At 38.2% G+C, this 17,145-nt stretch overlaps 1 protein-coding gene across 2 annotated transcripts in view; it reads left to right on the top strand.

The window, feature by feature from the left end:
- The window catches only part of LOC124282901 (HCS2 neuropeptides-like), an 87,168-nt gene that overhangs the window by 16,139 nt on the left and 53,884 nt on the right, over positions 1 to 17,145 (top strand). Inside the window, exon 1 of one of the 2 annotated variants that reach the window (XM_046718945.1) lies at positions 1,778 to 1,981. The exons of the other annotated variant lie outside the window; for it this stretch is intronic. The gene's annotated coding sequence lies outside the window, so the exon portion shown is untranslated. Of the gene's footprint in view, positions 1 to 1,777; positions 1,982 to 17,145 lie in introns of those variants that run through there. 2 annotated transcript variants of the gene reach the window in all.

The following is a 17,145-nucleotide window of genomic DNA, read 5'->3' as shown; positions in this document are numbered from 1 at the left end:
AGTGAGGATGTACTGTAATAGCAACAATAATCGTAGAATGAGGAGGTACTGTAACAGCAACAATAACTGCAGAACTTTTGTTTTCGGATATAATTTACGCGTTACACATTAGTAACATAAACAATACCAGAGCAGTGTTGTGAGAATATCAACGGTAGTTATACTATTGAGACAGATGTACTCATCATAGATCATGCAGACTACAATACTGATCACACAGACTGTAACACTGAAACGCACTTGATGTTTCCTTGTATGCAATTTATCAGAACGTCACCGCTGCACCAAATGTTTTGACATGTTGATGTGCAGTCGTGTGTGTTAGAGAGGAGTGTAAAAGATTAGGTTTTGTTGAAGATTTTTTCGAATTCCTCACTAATGAGACCCATGGTGGGAGGGGAACTCTGGTAACATAAACATGTAATTTTCCTCTCGGGGGCTGCCTTTAGAGCTCACACCTCAGCGACACGAAAAAACTCCCCCGGCAAGCTTGACTTTCATAGTCGGATCATGTTACCATTATCCTATCGTTCATAGTCACATTTACCCCTACACAATAACTATGGGAAAATGTGTTTTACGAAATTAAAATCAATTTAGCTTGTAAATATCAAATCTAGCCAGCTCCTTTTAATCTGTAGCAGGGCAAACACGGCGATAAAGGTTCCATAGACAATATATTGGTCTAATTCATGGTACCAAACCAGAAACCATATAAATATGATCTCTGGTCAATTTTTTCCTTTTTTGTCATGAAGATCATGTTAATGAACTTTTTTGTTGCTTGATTAAATGAATCGTTAACCAATTATCTAACACGAAAACGCTATTTAAATCCCTGTTTGACAATTTTAAATTGTTAGGTATTTATTACAATAATGAGTAACGTCATGAATCAATAGTTTCTCATATGTTATAAGCGCGTTATATGGGCACATTGTTACATCGTAAATCTGGTGTGGGATGTGTGAGTGTAGTAGACCAATTCATTTCATACAAAGTCGTGATACACGATAATATCAGCCCTATAACCTTACCACTAGTGGCTGAATCTAACCTGCTTATATGTTATTATAGCCCATTCTATATAGACGGACGACCAGATAGCACGGCCCGACGTCAAGCCGATCCTAAACAGCATTTAACATGAAGAAATGATTTCAGATACGGAAAATAACAACTTTTTCCTTAATTAATGCTCTGTTGTCGGAAGTGATCGGGTAGTAATGTTTGATCGCCTCCAATAAATCCCCTCATAATGGAAATATTGCATTATGGCGTCGGGTTAACTTCCGGTCTTTGTTTAACGCGCGGAGTGGATGGGTCGCGATTTGCTCTCGCTGAACGCGAACCTGGATCTGGGGGCATTAAGTGAGGGAATGGTCGGGCCGCTCCCCAGTCACCAAATGACCTGTATATGGGGTTGGGTAATCACACAGACACGACCCACGGGTCCCATGGGACGGGAATAGAGTACGCGGCTCTCCACCGTTTAAGGTTGGGCATAGGACTGGGGGGTAATAAATTCGACACAACAAAGTGGACCGCCTCGCTGTTAAAGTGTGAATATAACAAACGCTTAATCTGGAGGACATTTTGAAATGACCCGTAATGCACATTTGGGAGTGCCATCTGATTGGTTAAAGCCGCCTCTTTGACAGTCACAAACTTCACAAGCATTCAGCCAATTGGCCACGTGGAAACGTGTCTACTACTGTAAAATACGATAGGAAATGGGAAGAGTTTGACAAGGGAAGGCGAATGCCAGAGACCAAACTTGCTCCTACGCTTTGGAAGTTCAAACGACGTCATCGCCGGCTGTGGAGGGATGGTAGTGTTTGGTTGCTGTCGCGAGAAAGAGGTACCGAGTACACAGAAATCACAGGTGGATTAACATCAGTTGGTTGGAAAGTCGTACTTGTAGGTAGCAAGTACTAACTGTGCCGTATTATCAGATTCTATTGGCGGAACGTTTTAAAAGGTCAGTACTACTATCGGATATTTTCGTTTCCTTTATATCATACACTGTTTGGATGTATTTTCAACCTAGCACGTCAAAATGTAAAACAGGTAATAAAGTTTGCACGGACAAACTTACGTGTTCTCAAAATTTAAAATGTTCAGTTAATAAATGAAATTATTAATATATATTATCGCAATGAAATTCGGTTCATTGGCAACGTGTTGAGCTAAATTACAGAAATGAAAGCCAAGTTTATATCAGTTTGTTTAAAATGCAAACATGTGTGTCTGCTAAATGAGAAGCTTCCATAACCCAAATGAAACAACACACATAATCTCAATAGATACGTCCATTGTTAACTCTTGGCGCGAGGTTACAGAAATGAATGCATGCTTGTATGTCTTCAAGAACATTTTTCGCTTTCGAGGAAGTAGAATTTGATCACATCTGCATTGACGCAGCAGTGAGGTTTAAGCGTCACGAATATATAAAGGTAAACATGGCGTGTTAACAGCCCGTATAGAAACAAAAACGATTTTCAATCGTTGCCATACGCCGTTTTCAAGAGAATATAATGTTTCAATACATAGCAACGACCAGGTACAAATAATTCTGATCCAAGACTCCAATGCCTGATGCGTTACATAACTGTCAGCTAACGGTCAATCGGATATAACGGACAGTCTGTTGGCATGACCAACATGTCTGTAGCACAGGAAGTGGAACCTCATTAATCCGAACGATTTGGTGAACCGGATGAACTGGTTTCCTGGTTAAGCTGTCTCGACTGAGAACGCTCAGTTTCGCCATTGTTCACAGCGATTCTTGGTACGAAACAGTTTGGAACTTGAAGAGTACATTATCATGATCTGAGATCGAAACAGGCTTAAGTTGTTCTGTTTACTTTAAACTCAATCTCAAATTTATTCATAATCTATATTTTGATATGTGTTAGATTTAAAATTCAAAACAGCATCCTTTTAGTAAAACAAAGGATCCAAGCACTGTATCAGACATTTTAAATTATTTTTCGATAAACAACGAAAAGAAACCTTTCTTTCGGAAGGTTTTATGGGGTTTTCAGTTTGTGCAATATCAACATTTCTACGTCTGTGGAAGTCACTTTGTTATAACATCTGTTTGTTTAGAACAATAGCTACAAGTTCTACTCTCAACGTATTCCGTTTTAAGAGGACGGTCAGTTGGTGGTATATGATGAAAACCATGAGCCATGGACCAGCGTTGTCCTGTCCGTTCACGGGGTCGTGTGGTCAGGCTCACTGACTTGGTTTACACACATGTCATCGGTTCCCAATTGCGCAGATCGATGATCTGGTCTGGTCCAGACGCGATTCTTTACAGACCGCCGCCATAAAGCTGGACTATTGCTGAGTGCGGCGTAAAACTAAACTCACTCACTCACTGTCCGTGCAAGTAGTGTGAATAGAACTCTCGTCTTCATCTTCAATATCGTGTACAATCTCGCTATCTTAAAATACATGTACTTATTTCTATCACATAAATGTTATGTATATGTTATAGAAATACTGTGAACCTCGTTATACACTTGTTAAGATGATATATGAACAAATCAATGGAGTCAGTAGAATAAAGTCAAAATATGGTAATCGTCGGCTTCGACAGATCTTTTTCACAGCGATAAGAAAACCTTGTTTAACAGCCAGGAGAAAATATATGTAGGTATAAGTTGGTTTGCTAATAGAAAACGCTTCCAAAAGTTTCCGATTATTGCTGTTATGTACAGAATCGTTACTGAATCGTATCCCTTTTACACACTAGTTTTCTTCAAGTAGACTAGTATTTTGTATTATACCCTATAAATTGCGCGAGGACAGCTTTACTGCACGTGGATTTCATCTATCAATTTACGCCAGGGCTTAATAAGGTCCTTACGGTACACATTTCTTACCGCTGTCATCACAGGTAATCAGAATATTTTGCCAATAAGTTCGAAAGCATCATTGTGTATAGAACGTATACGTATTTAGAAAGAACTATGGCGGCCACTTTGACATCGATTTTGATGCTCTTAGTATCAATGGTATTTCTTGACTATGTTTCAACTACGAGCAATGTATATCAAGTTATATTACTATTGGACCCATTTGATCATGACTTTTCTTCACTTACTTCGTCACCAAATGAATATGAAAATGACTTGTTGATTTATTGGTGCTGACAATTGATGGTGACACTTCGGTAGAATTAGTGACTTTAACAAAGCATTTCAACCAAGTTTCTTGATGACCAACCACACACGTTTTATATTTCCTAAATACATTGTCGTTATTCTCGCAAAATATTTCGTCGAAATCAGCACTGAATGTAGTTAAATACAAGGAACAGAACCCTTTCAATATTCATAAGAAATCTCTGCTAAAAGTACAGTCGGTTGTATTGTATATGAAGAGCACACGTTTATGAATAACCATCAAATAATGGTGATAACAGGTGTATTTTGCTGTCTCCCTGTCAAAAACACATGCAAAAACTAGTCAATTGCTCATCTGAAACAATACCGGAAAATACATACGAGTCAAAATATGGAACAGCATCGAACACCAATTGTGTCATCGATGCATCAAAATTTTAAATGCTTTTCAAATATCTATCACAAAAACGTTTAAAGCTTTACCGAGGGATTGACGGTTGTAACCTTGATCAAACGTGTGGTATCGCTCGTTTTGACATGCTCAACAGCTCGGCATATTTCTGGATTTGCAGGAATATTGTTCGACATAAAAGCAATGTTGACTGTTGGAAAGTTGAAGCTACTCCCTTTTCTCAAGCAGTCTTATGGAGAGGTTTGTTTTGTCACTTTGAATCTTTATGCACAGATGGACACATATATTTTATCCTGTCCAGATTATCCTAGTTATTTAATGTTACATTTCAAGCAAAACAACTTACAACCTGCAGTAGGATATAGAGCTGTCGCTCTGTTGTGTGTAGAGAACAAGTTGTTTCATCTGGAAATTGTCAGATTAAATATTCAGTGTTTCCAGTGTTTAAGTATTCTCTGTTTAATACTATCTTTGGTAGTATTCCTGCGCACAGTGGAAAAAGTAAGGACAGAAAGAATCACCTTGACTACAACACCCAAATATTTTGAAAATGTGGATCCAAACCATTAATTAGAACTTGTGATTGAATATCGTCGTATAGATGTTTGTATTCATCTTGTTTTTGAAAGAAACAATGCCACGTTTACTGTTTTGTCTGTACATTTATAAGAAGTATACCAAATGCCTAATATAAACTCACAGATTTGTCGTTCTGTTTCACCAATGTATGGACGCAGGTGTGTCAAATGTTGCTCTTGTATATTTCCTTTTGGCATACACGTTGTCAGTCCATGTCTTTGTGACATTGATAAATGTCCATTATTGTAACCATCATTTGAGGATTTCATGAAGCATTAAGGTCAGTCGGAAAGAGTTTGATAAATTCCGCTGTATTTCCGTGTGGTCCAGGACTCGTATCTGGGTAAAAACTGTTTAAAAGATTATAGCATCTCTGCGTAGGTCAATTCACCTTCAGCCTTAATAAATTCAAATATCGACATGTTTTATAAGTAGTGGTCAAGTTGTAATTTCCTTTTTTGTTAGTCATTGTGAATTGTACTGAGTATGCACAACTCTAACAAAATGCAACAAATAAAATTAAAATATCTAAAAAAGACAAAAATTTGATACTGTCGGACCTCCTAGTGTAAGAAGTATTGCTTCCTCCTAATCGTTGTCTATATTAAATTCAGCTTTATTATCTACACATTTATAGTGTTGTTTTCTTTTCACTCTTGACGAGTTTCTTTTATTTTATTAAATTAATAACTACTTTTATTTAAACTGAAATTACACTCTTTCATTTTGTCTCCCCATTTGTTTTAGATATTTTGTTCCAAATATTTGGTAAAATTTTCATCTTTCAAACATTGGATATTTCCTTTCACTTTGTTAAGGATGTAAACGATTTTGTATGTTTAGTTTTATAATAAATACCTCAGCAAGTTTGTGATATTATTTTCAGTATGTCACCCATTTAATATTTCACTACTTATATACATGCGTAGTCAAGCACCATTGTGTCGAAGTTAATACTTCGATTTTCGACACAAACACAAAATGATCACTAGAGAAGGAGCACGGACCAAGTTTTTACCTTGGGACACCATTATGTTCGACTTATCAAAGTTCGAGAAAACTGTATTTGACTGTAGAGGTCTGTCAGAATAAACACAATGTTGTAAATTCATAAGATGAAGTACAACCACAATTACATAACTGTTGCATGTGTGATGACGTAAGTTAACAAAGTCAACTTTAACGTCCTGCATCAGAAAAATCGAACAAAAAGCAGCGTCGGTGACCGAAGCTAAAATATATTTCCCTCTCTCTCTACGAAAATTTGCAAACTAAAAAAACAATATATTCAAATGTTTTCAAAACGCCAGCGCTATGGAAACATCTGCATGTGGAAGTGCCGATATTACAGACGTTTACTTCACACGCATAGGCAAACACATGTGTTTTGTTTCTTAATATGTGCTGATCTTGCCTTCTGAGTGAAATATATATAGGTAGCCACATAATTGTGCAATGCGTGACAAAATCCTATTTGTGGATCATGGCATTGATTAGAAAATGTTGTGTAGCAGTGTATTGTTTTCATATATCCGGATAAGCTATGTTGGTAAGAGGCCACTAAATGGATCGCATACTTGTCTGGTTTGGTGAATTGTTGAGTATTCCATTTGCGCTCACTGATGCCGATTTATCACATACTGTCATATTTAGATACTAATATTGCTTCGTTATATACGGCACATCTGAGAAGTCAATACATCAAACGTAATTTCCTCAAAAGAATTTTGGGGCGGTGGGGTAGCCTAATGGTTAAAGCGTCCGCTCGTCACTCTGAAGACATGGGTTCGATTCCCCACAATGGGTACAATGTGTGAAGCCCATTTCTGGTGTCCCCCGCTGTAATATTGCTGGAATATTGCTAAAAGCAGCGTAAAACCATACTCACTCACTCACTCAAATACATTTTATTGTACATTTTAGATGTTCCATTTAAGGTAACATTTTATTTCATATATTTTACCAGTGACATCACATCAACATTTTAAAATAAACGTGACAATTTACTAAAATAACGCCCGTTCATTCAGCTGTTGATACGCTGTTTATCGGCTGTTATCAAATGGGTAGGAGAATCTTGATGGAAAGATAACATCAGCCAAAGGATACCGATCATTCTATCCATCATGACACACAAGGGACCGATGGACAGTTGGACGGATGTAGTCGGATTGACAAGCCATTTGGGCACTAAGGGTAAAATAATGGACTACTTAGTCTCACGATACCGGATGACAACCGAGGGGGTGGTTGTAACAAGTGGGCATTTCGTTGGAGTGCAATGATACGGAAACCTCGCAGTCATAAAAGTGGGATTTTAACGAAACGAATAATTCTCCGTTTGATGTAGGTGGCACTGCGTATTACGAATGTGTTATGTTGTGACATTGGTTGATACGTTTAGTCGGAGCCGTGAGGTTAATTTGTTTCTGTGGCGGTTCAAATGTTTTTAAATACCTTTGTGTGATGTTATCTAAACTTTGGAAAGTCAAATTCAAATGAATTCCTGCGAACCTATGTATTGACGGAGTAATTCACTGTCAATCACTGTCGTAAATTCTTCCAAAGTCAAAATGTTGTGCGGATGCTTATTGAAAGAAATTGTATTATTAGCAAGTAAGTGGTAGTAGGGTAGCTCAGTGGTTTAATCGTTCGCTGATCAAGCCGAAGGCCCGGGTTCAATTCTCAAATGATTATTATATGTGAAGTCCATTTCCGGTTTCCCCCGCCGTGTAATTTGTGCACCATTGCTAGCACTGGCGTACTAGACACTCACTCACTCACTCACAACTCTCTAAGCTTGCATACATGTACATAATCCCTACTAAACTAAGAGACCATTTTACGATTGAGTCTGTATTAAAAGTGATGATAGCAGATGTTCACAAGAGGTTAGTGTATCCTGTTCTTCACAAATATATGTAGTGACATGTCAGTTGTTACAACAGTTACACACACACACACACACACACACAGTACAAACGAACAACCACATATGAACACACACTCACATAGACATATACACACACACACATACAGCACAGACGAACAGCCACACTCGAACACACACACATACACGCACACACGCGTACTCAAATACGCACGGTCAGTTGAAGGAAGGATTCTCAAAGGTTGATACACTTCTGTAGAAGTTAGAAGATGGATGGGTATCAATGTAACAAACTTGAAGTGCTAAAACTAAGAATATGGATGACATCTTCAACTTTATATTGACCAGTTTATGCATTCTTACATCTCTCTCGCACGCATGCCCGCGCACACAGGCACGCACGCCCACATCCACACGCACTCATTAGGGGGGGATACGGATCTTTCAACTCTTCCTCAATCTTGATCGATATGTTGTATGAATAAGAATATGAACAGAAATATTATTCAATCGTGTTTTAAAGTGTGCTATCGTTATTTAAAAGTATCAACCCGTGAAGATCCGGGTTAAAATTGATCTTCAGGTACCCATGTTTACCTAAGAGGCGACTAACGGGTAGTCAGACGTGCTGACTTTGTTGTCACATGTCATCATATCCCAGTTGTGTAGATCGATGCTCATGATGCCAGTCACTGCATTGTCTGGTCCAGACTCGATTATTTACAGACCGCCCCCATATACCTGAAATATTGCTGAGAGCGGCGTAAAACTAGACTCGCTCACTGAAAAAGGTATTAAGGTAATTTTGTTTTCTAATCGTCACTTTCGCTTTTTCATCATCCTTGCGAAGGAATATGGCACACTTTCAATTTGTGTCCATGTTTGCTGTACAGCATTCAACTCCGTGCACCGTCAGTGTTCACAACAGTATAATTTGTACAACCAGTGGAGTACATGTTGGCAGCTGCTAAATACCAAACAAACGTATTTACATAATAAATAATTACGAGAGCATAATTCCTTTCATTGAACGTAAGTACAATAGTTTTGTGTGAATATATCACTTATTATTTAGAGACGAATTGTATATCGCTAAATAATATATATTTAGATTCATATTTCTGTTAACTAACAACTCACATACTTCTATTTAAATAAAGAGCAAACCTCTCAAAATTATTTTGGCACAGCAGGTACATTTCTGTCTTCGTGGACACTGATGAAAATAGCGTAAATTATTATACTCTCTAACATTTATTGCAACATGTCAACCTAGTGTAAACTGATCTCCAACATCTAGTTCTACCTATTATATGGTCTCTGGTTCTACCAAGGAACAATTATCCCATATTGTAAACCAAAAGTCACTGTGTTCTTTAATCTGATTGGTTGAAAAACGTGATCAAATGGTATTTGATTCCCGGAAAATCTCTGCGTATTTAAGAAATACACTTGGCTCTACCACCATGTATAGCGTAATAAAACACACTTTTGCCCTGAACTATTATAGTTAAAGCACGAGGGCGAAAGTGTGTTTTATTACACTATACATGGTGGTAGGGCGAAGTGTATTTCTTTTCTAAGATGCCAAATTTAATACTTTCTAAAGATAATTACGATTAATTTAAGGCAGAAAACAAACGACGGTGTCGGTGACCTAAATTAAGAATCCTCGCACAGGGCTTACTGGCGCGCTGTTCTATTGATGTGTCTGCCCCCTACGTTAAGACGAACGTTACCAGAAAAAAACAAATGATAACAGTTTGATGACGGTTTACGTTCGGATTAAATATCTTCTCTGAATTATTTTAATTACATCTGTCATTAACGTAAACCATATGGGGCAATATGAACGTTGCATTCCTACTACCAGCGTAAGTTTAGATCAGTACATCCAGAGGAAGTTGAGTAGTCAAGCGACATTCCACAATTGCATTGTGGGAATGTAAACATTGCAAACGTTACCGTGTCGCTGAAACCTTGTGAGTCGAAATGACACATTTTAACCGTCGTAAAACATAAACGTAATGTTTCCACCAGTGATGTTAGCTGCGTGAAGCAACAGCAAACCAAGAAACTGGATGCAACGGTGTAGTTTACTGTAGGAGGCCGTACGAGGCGATGACAACTGACATCCATCGTGACGTCGCTTACATTGTGACGTTATGTAAAATGGTTCGATTACGAGGGGGCACACTAGAATGGCGCAGTGACGGGATAACCTCATTCAATTGTTACGTCATCAAAAAACTATACCTTTATTGTCTGATAATGTATTTTTTTTTCGATTGTTCTAACCGCTAGGCATCTTAGAATAATACATACAAACATCGCTCACACCATTGTATTGTTACGTCGTCAGCTGTGATGACGTCATTAAAATCATATTGTGACGTAAAGTCCGAATGACGTCACAAATGAGCAGTTCCAGATGCTACCATGGGAGACAGCCGAAACGGCCGGCTGATGTCATTTCACTGCAGTACCCGTACTCGATGTCAATGAGAGCAGACGCCGTCGGTTCCAAATGAATTCCCGTGCCTCAAATACTCAATAACACCCGGAAATTCGCCAACACATGATGTTTATCTCCTAATTATTCATTCAGGTTTTAAGTCCAAAGACAAGTTTCAGCGAAGAGTATATAAAATCTGTGTAAATGCTCTGTGAACAAGGATATGTTGTTAGACCTATGAAAGCTATGTATGCTTCTAAGAATGCTGATTATACTGTCGGACTGGACCAATCAACCCAACTTTTAACAGCGATTTCTTATAGATGTGGAAAGAGTTTTGTCGTTTTTCTCATATAATATTTTGTCGCATATTAACCATGCACTGTAGCAAAACTATGTACATCAAATGTATAAACATACGTTTGCATCCTATGTAAGCTGAGTTATAATAGCTGTGGAGTACTTCTCACTCTTATAATTACACAAAGGAGGCCTCGTGCATCTTCGGGGAAATCAACGCTTGGTGTGTCCGAGATTAACAGGCATTAGGCCTACATGGAGCGCGAAGTTGCATCGATTCGAATTCTTGCCCCTAAACGTGAACAGGCTGGCCACCTGATGTGGGCTGAAGCAGACTTTATATTTGTTAATCTTGTCCTAACATCATCGTCCACGGTAATGTTCCCTTATCCCACAGACACGGTAGGGTATCAGATATCCGAGATACGATTTAGATTGTCGGATCGGTAGTTCAGCTGTCCCATGTCACTAGTAACAGTTGATGGGGATCGCGGGGAGTATACTCTGTGAAGCTCCTGTTTCGTGGGGTTCTCAAGCCACATATGCAGCTGGTCCTTGCCGATTGGTCACAGAATACTAAATGTTTCCCCATAGACTTCTATAGTAACGTTATATTTTTAAAAATATCATCCAGGCTGTCAGCATAATTCCATGTACACATGGTCACAGTCGGGCCTTTAAACTACAATAAAAACACACATTCCGGCTAACTTATCCTTTCTATTTGCCGAGCACAGGAAGCTGAACACATCAACCCCAGTTCCGCACCAAATGTCACTTACTTGAAAAATATGTACACACATTAAGCATAAGTCATGGTGATAAAATTGACTGCATTAAATACTTAAATACTTAAAATTGTGGTCAGTTTTAATTACTGAATGGAAGTGCTTTTTAAAAAAACATAAAAATCTTACACTATTTCATCCAATCACAGCTGTCACATGATGCCTCTATCTGGCTTGATGCTTACACACGACACTGGCTCAGGGAGCAAGTGATTCTGCTTTAGTGTGGTAGAACCAGGGATACTCTACAACAACCTTATAGAGTCTCCCTGGTAGAACCGACAGGGAGGTCCTGCTTGTATATCGATGCATGTCATCGTATCCCAGTTGTGTAGATAGATGCTTATGGTGCCAATGACAGGATTGTCTGGTTCACACTCGATTACTTACAGAGCGCCTTAACATTGCTGGAATACTGCCGAGTTGTGCGTTTGAGAACACATAAAGAACATGATATGATATATACGTTATGCACAAGATCCCATCCCGTGAAGGTCCGGGTTAGAATTGATCTTCAGCAACCCATGTTTGTAATTAGAGGCGACTAACAGATTGGGTGGCCACCTCGCTCACTTGGTTGACACGTCATCGTGTGCTAATTGTAAATCGATGCTCATTCTGTTTATCACAGAATTGTCTGGTCCGTACTCTATTGTTTTCAGAACACCGACATATAGCTAAAATATAACTGAGTGGATCAACCAACCAACCAACCAATCAATCAATCAATCAATCAATCGATTAATCAATCAATCAACCAATCAATCAAATGACTGATCCAGCAATCGATTCCATGACATCTACCTATGGTTGCAAAAGAGATGACCAACGTAATGGTGATATACCCTCAAATGAAAATCCGGTTTCTCTTATAATTACAGTTAATATGTCATGTCAGATTAACCATAATCAGATGATACAGCCGGCTGTCGGAGACATTGTGAATCACATTGCTTACGTAACATCAGAAGGAATTAGCCTTTAAACAATGTCGTTATAGTGAAAGATGTTACATTTCGAACACCCTTCAATATCACTATGTAACACATATTATGTTTGGAATTACGCTTTCTCAGTAAAGGAAGTATTATAGAACTTTTGTTGTTTAGAGCCCCATTCGGGATTCGAACCCGAATGCTCAAAATAAATCACCTAATCACCAGGACACAAAGTCAGTCGTCTAACCAACTCAGCCAGCGCAACTTCCACAAAAATGGAAGTCGGACAACTGGTAGTCTAGACCACGGAGTTTGTGTACCCCTCTAACAAGTCTAAATTGGCGCGGCTTCCGAAAGCTATGAATATTCAATCCCATTTAGAAAGTGGTCAGATGAAACACATGTTACATTTGTGATCACACTTTCTCAGTAAATATGTGTTACGATATCACCGCTTGATGGTGATTCATATACACATGACCATAATGTTGTCGGAATCGTAAAATGGGCTTTAGTGGACTAAAGAAGCTTGTTTACGATTTTTAATGGTTGTGGAAATATTTGCGTCTCTGTTTATTTCTTCGATGATATGTGCAATAAATAGGTAGGTTTCAGATTTAAATAATTAAAATCAAAATTTTCCCTAAACTTGAGCCTAAATGTGTAATATTTAAAAGTCATTCATTGTTGGAGAATATCATTATGATATATATCACACGGGATGAATGTCTAATAATCTATTAATATAGTTCAATTTGAAATTTCATTATTCTTAAACTAAAATCAAAGCAATTGAAGTTACATAAATAAATAAATAAATGCACTTCGTGTTTCCTCTTGTGTGTGAAGCCGGGGGCGATGGGGCATTAATAGGTTATCTCCCAATTGACAGACACCCATTTGACAGACAGTCGACTGACAGACACTGAACTATTTTTTTTTATTAGGGTAACACCTACGGGTATAATGGAACAGTCCACTGTCTAGTGAGTAGAGTTGAGTGAGCCTGAAAAGGTTCGTTACTGAGAAGTTTGATTGTGTGTAAATAGAACCTTGTTGTGATTAAATGAAGCTATGAAAAACATCATAAATCATTATTAAGTGTACTCGTCATATATCTTAATCTTGTGTGCAAATTATTGAACTTCCTTATTCCATATGAGTAATAATTAGGTGCACATTTTTCTTTCACGTGGATATAAGATTTAAATGATGCAACAGAGTTGCAATTTTCTTGTGTTTTTATTTGGATTATTCCATTATAATGTGTAGGTAACAGGTAGAAGCTAATCTGTTCATTGAACCACGAATGTTGTAGTTTTGGGAGGACACCCATTAATAAGACCGGCGTAAAATATACAAACTCATTCATTCTGAATCAGCATGAGTGTTTATTTTTTTGCTAATAGCACTCTTATCATTTGATGCTTGAACACAGTAAATGCATTCTCTGATGTTTCTATTCTCATTTTTCTTTGTTTCGATACACGAATAGATGTCAAGTAAACAAGGTTACAACATCAACGAAAATACGTATGGGATGTCCACCTACATGATTGTACCAAGTTTATGAGTTAACACAAATATTGTATCCTATTTTATCCGACTACTTTAAATACTCTTCTTTCATCACTAATCTCTAATAAATAATTGTTCTGCAGGATTCCTTTTAAACGCAGCACATTAAACACCATTTGACACGAATATCAGCAATGGGGCGCTTAGCAACGCCTACAGCATGCTGCAGGTCAAACAGAGGTAATGGTGGAATAAATATATGCGGTGTTATGCGTACAGTGTTTGTATCCAAAATAATCCGAATTTCTGTATCACCATTCTGTATTTGAAATGTATTTTCAACAGGAAAACCAAAATAGTAATTATACAATCTTTGATCAGGTACTGTAACTATATCGTCAGACCCACTAGCTGATGCCGCACATAATATATAAATAGATGAGTTCACGTTGACTGAGAACATACCGGTATTTGGTATTTGGTATTTGGTATTTGCCAAAGTGAAATTATAAGTGCAACTCGACTCCGATTCACGTTAATTGAATGTCATCGAATGGTGGACACTGGAATCCAGTTGTTTATGATGAAGAACTCGTTTTATGTTTCAATATATCGTGATATTATCTTATTTCCTTTCAATGGTCTGTATGCATTCCATGTTTATACTAAACGTTTCTCTTGAGTTAGTGTGCGTCGTTCGGTAAGCGATTGAAGCTTTCGTAAAATCTCTGTTATACAGCACAGTGCAATCCGGTCAGCAACAGTACCACCAGGAACATTGATTTCTCGTGAATAGACTGAGCGAGTGAGGTTTTCCGTAGTTTTAAGGAATAATCTAGCAAGATCACGACGGCGCAGAGCGGGGTACACAAATAATGGTGTTTACCCATTTTACTTATGTGGGTCATCGAACCCGGGTTATCGGCGTGACGAGCAAGTGTTTTAAGTAACCACTCTGTTACCCCACCGCCCCTTAAGGCTTGAGTATCTTGTGTATATATCTGACATGAACGGTGAGGATGATGATTTTTACCCCTCTCCCCCCAAAAGAACCCAACACAACGTTTATGCACAAAGCAAGTGAAACACCCTCCCCCCACGTGTCATGTACAGAATCAGTGATCCTCCCCTTAGTTACTGTGTACAACATATATGACGCCCCTACCTCCTCAGAACAAAATGGGAGACCCCCCCAAAAAACCAACACACACACACACACACACACACACACACACACACACACACACCTAAGATCATCATCACCACCTAGCCATAACTTATGAACGCTTCCTAATCATACGCTGAGCTACCACCTACATATTACTGATGCATTAGAATAGAACAAGCATTGTTGTTCTTGTATACCCATTCGCCTCACAATATAAACAGACACACAGTGTTGTGGCATTTCCATTCTTCGTAATTATCCATATGGTGATCCCATCTTATAACGTGGTAAAGGTCAACTCCATAAATGAAAGGCCAATGATAATAGAACATTGTATATTTTAAGAATCTCATTCCGATTTCAATTAATTTACTTATTTTTCAAAAGAAAATTCTGGCTTCAGGATTTTCTGTCATACTACATGTATATATTGAATCCAATTTAAAAGCAAATGAAACCTCGTTTGAGATGTTATCCATAAGATTTGTCTTGTATTACTACACCAACTTCTAAATGCCTTTTAAGAATTTCATCTAATTGTTGTAGCAATTCTTTAAACACAATCTCTCATTTGAGTTTTCATCTTCATCATATATCAATAGCCAATAAAATATTCTGCTAATCTTCATCTTCACTTGAACTGCGTTGTTAATACGCTGTTACATTGAAGACCGGTTGTGTTCCCCAAATGGATCCAGTTTCTCTGACCCCACTCCCCAGCCATTTGAATGCCCCAAAGGCTATTTAAAAGCGTCTATTTTTCTAATACAAAATACAGGAAATTTTTGTGGTAATTGTCTTGACTTGTTATGCGGCAACGAATACGCTGTTATCTGAAGGATATCTTGTCAAAATCTCAAATACGTGATGGAACACTTCACGTATTGGTGTTCACATGAAGACTGTTATGTTACAAACATTATCAGAACTGGACATATCAATAAATACGTATTCGGTCTAAACGAACTCCAGTATCAACACTTGTCACCGGGTAAAGAAAAGATATATGTGTGTCAGGCCAATATGTTCATACTACGTGTCGTCATGTCAACATTGTAGTCGTTGCGTTCACGCTGCACCGATAATCCAGTTTTTAAGTGAGTGAGTCAGTTTAGTTTTAGCAATATTTCAGCAATATCACGGCGGGGGACACCAGAAATGGGCTTCACACATTGTACCCACGTGGGGAATCGAACTCAGGTCCTCAGCGTAACGAGCGAACGCTTTAACCACAAGGCTACCCCACCGTGCCTGTAAGTCCCATAAAAAGAAAGCACATTGAGGTTAAACTCTCCAATGTGTAGTAATCCTCTCATATCACCAACAGATACAGTAAATTAAGACTTCAGCGCAGGACGGAGGTGATTATTTGGTGGAATGTATCTTTTTCGAGCATAACTGTCTTGATGTTTTTGTTTTCCTATTCTTGTAATCGTTCTGTTCATTAATGTGTCTCTAAGGAAATGATTGATACTTTATGGATGACAACGTCTTTAATATATAATGAGTGAGTGAGTGTAGTTTGACATGTGTCATCGTATCTCAATTGCGCAGATCAATGCTCATGTTGTTGATCAGTGGATTGTCTGGTCCAGACTAGATTATTTACAGACCGCCGCCATATAGCTGGAATATTGCTGAGTGCGGCGTAAAACAACAAACCAGTCAACCAAGTCAGTGAGCCTGACCACCCGATCCCGTTAGTCGCCTCTTACGACCAGCATGGGTTACTGAAGATCAGTTCCAACCCGGATCTTCTTTATGCCAACCTGTTCTTCAAACCCATTATATTATTTTGGAACTTTTTTCGAAATACGCATCCTAATGTGTAACTGGTGAACAACCTTAGGTGTGTATTTTTATAAAAACTAACGTAACGCTGTTTCTATAACGATTAATCGTGTGATGTAGATGGTATGCCTCAGGGACTTTTAGAACTATTCAGAGCTGCAAACTTACGC

The sequence above is a fragment of the Haliotis rubra genome, unplaced genomic scaffold (genome assembly GCF_003918875.1).
Source record: "Haliotis rubra isolate DU_JTF1 unplaced genomic scaffold, ASM391887v1 Scf306, whole genome shotgun sequence".
NCBI lineage: Eukaryota > Metazoa > Mollusca > Gastropoda > Lepetellida > Haliotidae > Haliotis > Haliotis rubra.
The sequence above is the reverse complement of the archived record's forward strand: the minus strand, read 5'-3'. Positions and strand labels throughout refer to the sequence as shown.